This window comes from Notamacropus eugenii, chromosome 3 (genome assembly GCF_028372415.1).
Source record: "Notamacropus eugenii isolate mMacEug1 chromosome 3, mMacEug1.pri_v2, whole genome shotgun sequence".
Lineage (NCBI taxonomy): Eukaryota > Metazoa > Chordata > Mammalia > Diprotodontia > Macropodidae > Notamacropus > Notamacropus eugenii.
The window spans coordinates 325440560-325449883 of NC_092874.1; the positions used below are offsets into that span (position 1 = coordinate 325440560).

The following is a 9324-nucleotide window of genomic DNA, read 5'->3' on the forward strand; positions in this document are numbered from 1 at the left end:
CCCTCCCACTGTTCCATGAAGACCCTAACTTAGAAATATGATAAATAAGAAATAGTTTTGCCTGCCTTCAAGAAGTCCATACTATAGTAGGGGTGAAATATCATGTTTCTGTAATGGTGGGAATCCAGTGAAGGAAGAAGTGGGGAAATCATGAGCTGAACCCAAAAGAATTGGCAGTATAGTAGCAACTAGAAAAAAGGGAATGAGAAAATAAGACAGATCAGAGAGAGAGAGAGAGAGAGAGAGATAATGGATGGACATTGGCCGCGAGGCATCTCAGAGCAGAAAATCAATGGATGAGTACTGATTCTAAAAGCTGAGGATAACTGACTTTAAATCCAGCCTCAGAAACTCATTAACTGTGGGACCTTGGATAAGTCACTCCTCCACAGTTTGCTTTAAAATGCTCAACTAGAAAATGGAAATGATAGCCCCTATCTTACAGGGTTGCTATGAGAATCAAATGAGACAATACGTATGAAAACATTTCTCACTCTCTGGCACATAGTAGGCACTGCATAAATGTGTATTACTTTCCCTCCCTTCTCTTGAAGATTTGGACTGACACTACCAATTGTTGGGGTTAGGGTGCATTATGTCTGACTGTGTTTGATCAAACCAATATGATCTAAGGGGGCTGTAGCATAGATCAGCACTAATAGTCCCTATGACCATTTGGAGTGGAAATGTCCAAATTTACACACATCTAACTTTTCTTTTGAGCTACTACATTACTTTTTTGATCATTAGAAAACAGTGTCTTCTTTGATGAAGGCATGCCAAACTAGATAGTCTTCTGCAAGTTTCTCCCACATCTCAACGTCTATTTTAAAGTTCTTCAGAGAGACCTAGAGAATGTGCTTGCATCACTTCTTCTGATCTCCCTGTGAGTCCTTGCCTTGTGTGAGGCCTCTGTAAAATAGTCTTTAAGGCAAATGGATGCTTAGCATTTGAGCATCGTGGTCAACCCATCAGAGTTGCTCTCTCTTCAGTAGAGTCTGAACACTTGCCAGGAAAGGACTTCAGCATCTGGTGCCTTATCTTATCAGTTGATCTTTAGAAACTTAAGACATTTCAAATGGGAGTAATTCAGTTTTCTGGCACAGCAGTGGTAGACTGCCAGGTTTTGCACATGCATAACAATGAAGTTAGCACAAAGCTCTGGAGACCTTCAGTTTGGTAGGCAGTCTAATATAGCTTGTCTCTCATGCTTTCCTTCAGAGCCTCCCATACCGTGAGGTAACTCTGGCAATGCATATGTCAAACTCATCATCTACGTTTACATCCCTAGAAAGTATACTGTTAAGGTAAGTAAACTTATAAACAATATTAAAATTTTCTCCATTTGCTGTAACTGATCTTTCCACATATAGATGATGTGGTGCTGGAGAACATTTTTGGGGTGTTAATTGTTAGGGCGAAATTAACACAGGCAATGGAGAATTGAATCATATTTTGCTGCAAAATTGGCACAAGCAACAGAGAACTGACACATACTTTGCAGCCTCAGGGGCTGCATTGAGTGCACAATCTACAAACAAAAAGTTATGTACCAACTGTCATTTCACTTTAGTTTTGACTTGTCATCTTTACTATCAGTTCAGTAGCCTACCTTGATGTTGTATTCATAGTCATTGACTACATCCAACAACACAGAAAATATTACTCTAAGAAATATGAGAGCAAGCACACAGCCATGATTCAGTCCTTTGGTGACTGGGAATGCACAAGAACATTATGTATTATTCAGAACACAGGCAAATATGTCATCATGAAATCAACATGCAATATTGATGAACTTCTCCAAGCAATCAAATTCTGCAAAAATTTTTAGAATGCCCGCAGAAATACAGAGTCAACGACTTGTGATAGATTGACATATGGTGTGTACAGACCTCTGTTCTGCTCCTGATATTTCTCTTGCAGTTATCAAGCACTAAATACCTTAGTAACCATTCCTCAGCCCTTTCTGGATCCACACTGGCTCCTTGGTAGATGACCATCTTCCAGGAGGAGTATCCTATTAATGAGGACTCTGACAAGAATCTTGTTGGCAATGACTAAGATACTGTCACAGGACAATCTGTTTCCCTTTCCTTTACAGAGATGGATACTGGAGGCATCTTTGAAATCCTGTGGGATAACTTCCTCTTTCTATACAAACTTTAAGATTTCAGTTTTGGTATGAATAGTAGACGCCCTGCCTTGTAAACCTCAAATGAAATAGAATCAGCATCAGGCACTTTTTTCCATGACGGGATTTTAATGGTATTCAAAATTCCTCTTTCAGTTGGAAGTTTGTCTAGAGAGTTATTAACTTCAACTTCAGGTATACAGTCAATGGCTTCAGCATTGATTGATGTCAATTTGTGGAGGGGTGTTAAACTCATCTCTCTAGGAGCACGTCTTTATTACTAATCAATGTGTCTCCATCAACACTAAGTGGTTGAGATGTACCATAGGTCTTTGGCCCATAAATACACTTCAATGTATCATAAAAGTGCTTTGGACTGTAACTATCAGCAGAAAAGTGAATTTCATTGGTCTTCTCACTGAGCCAAGGATCTTACATCTCTCCAAGCTTCACTTGTACTTTAACCTTTGAGAGTTAAATATTGCCTTCTTAGAGAGAGATGAACTATTCTGTTGATAAACCTTGTGGAGTTTTCTTTTTTCATTTACCAGCTTCTAAATTCTCCCTTCATTTTCATCAGTCTTGATGTTTCTGAATGCTTTGGCCTAGATAAGTAAATTCACTACAGTACACAAAGTCTCTGAAAGTCACCTCCTCCTTTTCTCTTCCGTTATTAAAAACAGTATCTCAGCTCATCTTTTCCTCCAAATCAGCAAAAATCTCCACAATTGGAAAAGCACTCTAATCTGTTGATATTATATTCTAGTAGCTGTCTGACCTTGAGTCCATGACTTTTTTTTGAATGCTATAGGTTCTTGGAGCCACAGGTAAGAGTTGGGTGAATCAGGCAACAATGGTAAAAAGTAGTCCTTAAAAGTATTTGAAAGCCATATTACCAGGGACATTAGTCTTCCCTGTACACCCTCCACTTCAGCAGAAGAATATACAGTGATGGAAAATGACTCACTTATCACTGCTGAATAAATTCATGAAGCATAGATGAGCAGAATCCCAATATACCCTTAAAAGGAGACAATCTGTCTGAAGACTTTAGAAGATAATATCTAGTTGCAGTTAAGGTTTGTTCTTTGGTTTCTTTGGTTGTTAAAATTCCACATGCTTTCACGGAGCCCAGATTTTTTTTTAAAAAATACCAAAATTTTAAAACATATTTCAAGTATTATGAAACTAGTCCTCTGACTGATGAGAAATAGACCAAGATGGCACAAAGTGGCTGTTCATTTATTAAACGCAGTAAAAGAAATAGAAAAGTCCCTTCATGGACCGTTATACCCTTTACAAATTCCGAATTCTAAATAAATTACTGTAACTTTTCCTTTTCCTTGGTGTTCTATATTTAGCTAAGTTTTCCAAAGTAGGTTTCATAGTTGGCACACTTTCCTATGTTTCACAGATACTACAACTCATTGTCAAAGCAAATATTACGTACTCTATTGATCTCCCACTTGTCTCCAAAGAAAGTAGGAGTTAGGAAGTATCTATTCTCTCAATCAACTACTAGCCTTGTTCCCTCCACATTCCACTGTACCTTCTAACTCACTTATAAATCAGTAAGCATTTTTAATCACCTACTATATACCAGGCTCTTCTTTGCCAAGTGACTGGAATGCAAAGACAAAAGTGAAGTAGTTTCTGATATTAAGGATATTATTTTAGGAGAGAGGGAGTTAACACACCATTATCTATACAGGCACAGCCAAAATAAATAAAAGTAGATAAAAGGCAGTATGGATTGGGAAGATGGCACTAGCATCCAGACCTATCAGGAAAGACTCTGTGAAGAAGAAAATGTTTTTTGGTTTGAGTTCTGAAGGAAATGCAGGATTCTAAGAGATAGAGTTTAAAAGGAAGTAAATTATAACCATAAGGATAGTCGATGAAAAGGCACTAAAAGAGGAGACAGAGTGTAAGGAACTAAAAAAATTAATCTGCTTGACTTATAGTGAATAATGCATTTACAAAGCTGGAATGGTATAAAGGCCAGACATTGATGCACTTTACCTCCAGAGAAATTAATATTACATCCTGAATCTAAAAACGAAGCTTTCACAATTTATTGACTAGGTGAGTGACTTTGGTAGCTGTGTGAAGAATGAATTGGAACAGAGACTTCTGGAAGTCAGACTAATTAAGAAGTTCTTGCATAATCAAAGACAATCCAAAGATGAAAAATCCTGTCCAGTTTCAAAAAGAAAACTGGTATATTTCTTGTTTTCTCAAAATTTGGGGGAACAATGGGAGGGAGGAAGTGAATTTAAAACTTGAAATTAAAAAAAATGTGAAAAGCTGTTTTTAAAGAATTAAAAGCAATAAAAATCCTTCAAGAATAGTGCAAGAAGTGACTATTGCAATAGTATATGTAAGAGGCAATTGAGTGTCAGAATTAGGGTAGTAGTACTGTGAATACAGGAAACAGTTCTGATCTGAAAAATGTTGGAGAGGTAGAAATGATGAGAGCTACTAATTATAGATCCAACAGCTGGCTTCCTCAGTTTATAGAGTAGTAAATCTGGAATCAGGAAGACCTGAGTTCAAATGTGGCCTCACATAATATTTAGCTATGTGAACACGGGCAAGTCACTTAACCCTATTTATCTCAGTTTCCTCATCTGTAAATTGAGGTGGAGAAAGAAATGGCAAGCCCTTCTATTATCTTTCTCATGAAAGGCCCCGATGGGTTAAGCAACAGTCAGACATGACTAGAACAATAGAATGTACACTTGCACAGGAATTACCGGTGTCAGTAACTGTGGGGTACACTCTGAAGTGTGCAATGGGAATTTTCTTCTCTTGCGTATTACGGTCAATCTAATCTTTCCACTTTTCTGCAGTACTTATATTTTCTGTTTGCTGATGGCTTAATATAGGTAACTCAATTAACAACCTTAAAAATTTATAAACTATAAGCTCACTTGTCTAAGAAATGAGGTTATCATAAGAGGATGCATAGTATATATTTAAAATGCAATGTAAATTATTGTTATTATTTATCATCATTGTCACTGTCCAACTTTTATAAACAAGGTAGCTTCCATTGTGTTTGTGAATTATTTCCATTCCCCCTTGCTTTGAAAATATGGTTCTTGTTATCACAGTCTGGTGTCACATAACGTGAAGAACCATTCACTCTATTATGTTCAATCTAGCCAGAGGGGGCAAAGACTTATGCCAATTTATCTGCTACCCAACTGTTCCAGGCTGTCATTAAGTAGGTAGAGAAAATGTAAAGGAAGTATATTTCAAGGCAGGGTAACTCCAATCACTGAATCCTTTAGTCTGTTTGATAACTTTCTATTGAAAATATAGAAGTAATAGAGGCCCATATACCTTGAGATGGAAATAACAATAAAGAAGCTTAAAGACATCTTGCTATAGGCTTAAACTTTGTTATGGTAACACTTGATATTAATATAATTCTTTACATTTGTTCTAAGTAATTTCATTTAAGAATATTTGCTTAAAATATTTAATTGATGCTTAATATTTCTGTGTCACACTGATCTCCTAATGATCTTCATTCCTGAATCTCCCGATGAACATTCCCTTGTAGCAAAGAAAAAAAATAGACAATACAAACAGATAATTGCATCTCAGAGTATAGTCAATAGTTGTTTTTTTTTTTAACCTTTACTAATCTGTCGCCATGCCTCCTCTCTCACATTGAGCTATTTTTTCCTATTTTGTTTTTTAGCACCAAAATTGTTAGATAAATGATAAGTGGACATGGAGAAATATATAGATGATAGAAAATATATGAGTTATTTTGTTGGTTGGTTGTTGCCCTTTGTCTTCGAAGAGGACCAAAATGACATCACCGTGATAAAGTGAGATTTCAGTGTGTTTGACTGTGGCTGATCAGAACAATACGCGCTCAGAATGTTCTACCACAGTTTGGGCACAGATTGTCCATGTGAAAATGTGGGGTAAATATCTCAAATTTGCCCATCCTGCGTCTCAATTCTCTTTTGCTCAAACATCCCAGCACCCCTTCTGATATGGGCATGAGTGGTCCTTTGCCTGTGTTTCCCATGCTGCACAGTCAAATCCAAAGTTCTTGAGAAAGACCTTGAAAGTGTCCTTGTATCGTTCCTTCAGGCCACCATGTGATTGCCTGCCCCATGCGAGTTCTCCATAAAATGTTCTTTTTGGCAAGCATACATTTTGCATTCAAATGATGTGGCCAGCCCATCAGAGTTGCGCTTTCTGAAGCATAGTTTGAATACTTGGCAGTTCAACTAGAGCAAGAATTTCAGTATCTGGTACCTTATCCTGGCAAGTGATCCTCAGAATCTTCCTAAGACAGTTCAAATGGAAGCAATTCAGTTTCTAGCCATGGCACTGGTAGACTGTCCAAGATTCACAAGCATATAGCAATGAGGTCAGCACAATGGCTCTGTAGACCTTCAGTTTGGTAGTTAGTCTAATACCTCTTCTCTTTCAAACTTTTCTTTGGAGCCTCCCAAACACTGACCTAGTTCTGACAATGTGAGCATCAACCTTATCGTCAACATGCACATCCCTGGAAAGTACGCTACCACAGCTTTCAAAACTTCTCCGTTTGTTGTAACCAATGGTTCCAAGTATAGGGAAAGCTGTGGAGAAGTTCATTTACCTTGGTAGTTATTTTGTACTATATGATTTATAGTATGTGGTATATGATACATACCATTGGAATATATAGCACATGTGACTGGACTGGGACCTAAATAAATTGTACAAATAATTGGAACTTTATGATATTATAATAATTAAATTTTTTTGTTTTTCTTTGAAATGACTGAGGTGATGACAACAACTACATTCAGTGAAATATGTATGGGAGAACAAATGTTAGATGTGCTCTTATTTTGAAAATCTTGGCAAATATTAGTAGAAATGGTGGGAAAGAAGCTCATATTAGCTTTTTATGACCTTTGCCACAGGTATACTAAAGAGAATATGTTCAGAATGTCTTTCCTTTTTTTCTCACACAAAATATTATTTATTCTAAATAAGAAACATTTAAATTACAGTAGAATTAGGGAGTAGAAATCCAAGGACCAGTTCTGCCACAGCCTCACCTGGTCTGTGCTAGTTCCAAGTTCTGCTTCTTAGTTGGATGTGTGGACCCAGGGGGCCCAAGGTAAGGGAGGGAAGAAAGGTTAGGTGGAGTGAGGGCAAAGAAAGGATATCTAAAGGCAGCTGCTAACTTTCTCTGTCAGGCTTAACAAATGAGAAAGAGTAGGTGGGTAGATAGATGGGAATGGAGGAGAGGTGAGGTGACAAAGATCACATACTGTCTTTTACAGGTGCTAAGCAGATCTTGTACTTGTCTCACTTTTCTCTGGGTCATGGGGCTCCCAGTAGCTGGCTGGGAAAGCATGTTTGTTCTTCTACCAACTCCTTAGCACCACTTTTCCTGCATGTGACTCATCCTTCTCTATTTTCATCAAAGAGCATCTGAATATCATCATGGACATCAGTTAAAGAGTGGATCATTCTTCTTTCTGGATTTGGTGATAATGAAATCATAGAAGCTGTGATGATGAGGTATAATCAAATCCTCCTTGATGTACTTGAGCTGCTTCACTCCTGCCAACCTCAGTTCAATGAAATGTTTCCACAGGATCTCCAAGGCATTCTGCAAGAACTGTTGCATAGTATTCCCCTTCTTCATTTTTATTGTCCTTTGGTGTCTCGAGTCATCCTAGTAACTAAACGTGAATACACTTCCTTCATTCTTAACCTTCTCCTTCTTGACCTCCCTTTCCTACCAAAGTTCCTCTCAGAGCCTTTTTCCCTCTTCCTCTCAGTCATGGTCCGGAGGAAAGCTTGTGTTCACATCTGAGTTCTTCCCTAATTTTCTCTTCTTTGAAGGGATCTTTCTTCCAGTTAGACTGCTAACTGTCTGAAGGTAGCAACCACATCTGTTCTTGTTCATGTCTACATTACCTTCCCATTCTAGATTTTCCTCATCCATACCTTCCTCTTCTTCTCCCTCAGGTTTCTATTCCTCATCCAAGGTAAAGGATAAGCTTTACCTTATCCAAGGTAAAGGATAGATTTTCTGCTTCTCTTCCTTCTTGTGTTCATTTACTCAAAGTTTCTCTAGCTTTATCTGGTGTTCTTTAGGTTGCTCTTTTTTAGCCAGCTACTTTTCCCCCTCTTTCACCAACTCATCCTGCTTGGCCTTCATGTCATTCAGGGTTAAAAGACCCACACTATTGGACTTAAGCTCATCCTCTACTGAGTCATAATGAGCTGAGAATTTCTTGTCAGTGTTTGACTTTATAATGTTATCCTCAGTAATCTTCTGATACCTCTACTCCATTTGCTCTGACTGCTTCTCTCACTTCTTTATGAGATGCATGGTGCATCCAGTCTCACTGACCCAGCCTTTGTACTGAGCCATGGTGGTAGTGGAGTTGCCCTGCTGCAGGAGGCTGAGGAAGAAATCTGGTCTTCACCTACTGAAGATGACCCAGGAATTCAAGAATGGGGCTGAAGAGAAGGTCAATAATTTCAAAGGAACTAACAAAAAGTGTAAAGAATGAGATTTAACATTATGAGAGCTTAAACTACATTATAGGACAGTGGTTATCAAAACTATGTAGTAGTAGCTAAGAAATAGATATGTAAATCAGTGGAATAGAATAAACACACAATTTAAAGCAGTAAATGATCATAGCAACCTTGTGCTTGACAAGTGCAAAGACAAGTTTTGGGGATAAGAATTCAGTATATGGCAAAAATTTATGGGAAAGCTGAAAAACATTCTGGAAGAAATAGGGCATAAATCAATGTGTACTTACATTGTATCAAATAATATTCCAAATGAATTCACACATTTCCATTTCACTGAAATACAGTACCAGGTCACGATTTAGCAAGATAAAATCAAAATGGAGACAGAACTTAGGTATAAAGAAAACTATTATTAGGAAATTCAAAGAACATGGAACGTATTACCCATAAGACATATGGATAGGCAAAAAGTTTATGAGTAAACAAGAGATAAAGAACAGTATGAGAGGAAAAATTCATAACTTTTAATACATTTGATTAAAAATGGATTTTATTTTATTTTACATACAAAACAAATATAGTTAAGATCAGTAGGAAATCAGAAAATCAGGGGAAAAGAATAAAGGAGAGTTTCTTTTTTATGTCTCTACACTTTTTTAAAAAAT

General features: G+C 37.4%; 1 pseudogene; it reads right to left on the reverse strand.

Moving 5' to 3' along the window:
• Positions 1-7446: 7446 nt before the first annotated feature.
• On the reverse strand, positions 7447-8546 carry LOC140532140 (protein FAM50A pseudogene; annotated as a pseudogene).
• Between the last annotated feature and the right edge of the window lie 778 nt (positions 8547-9324).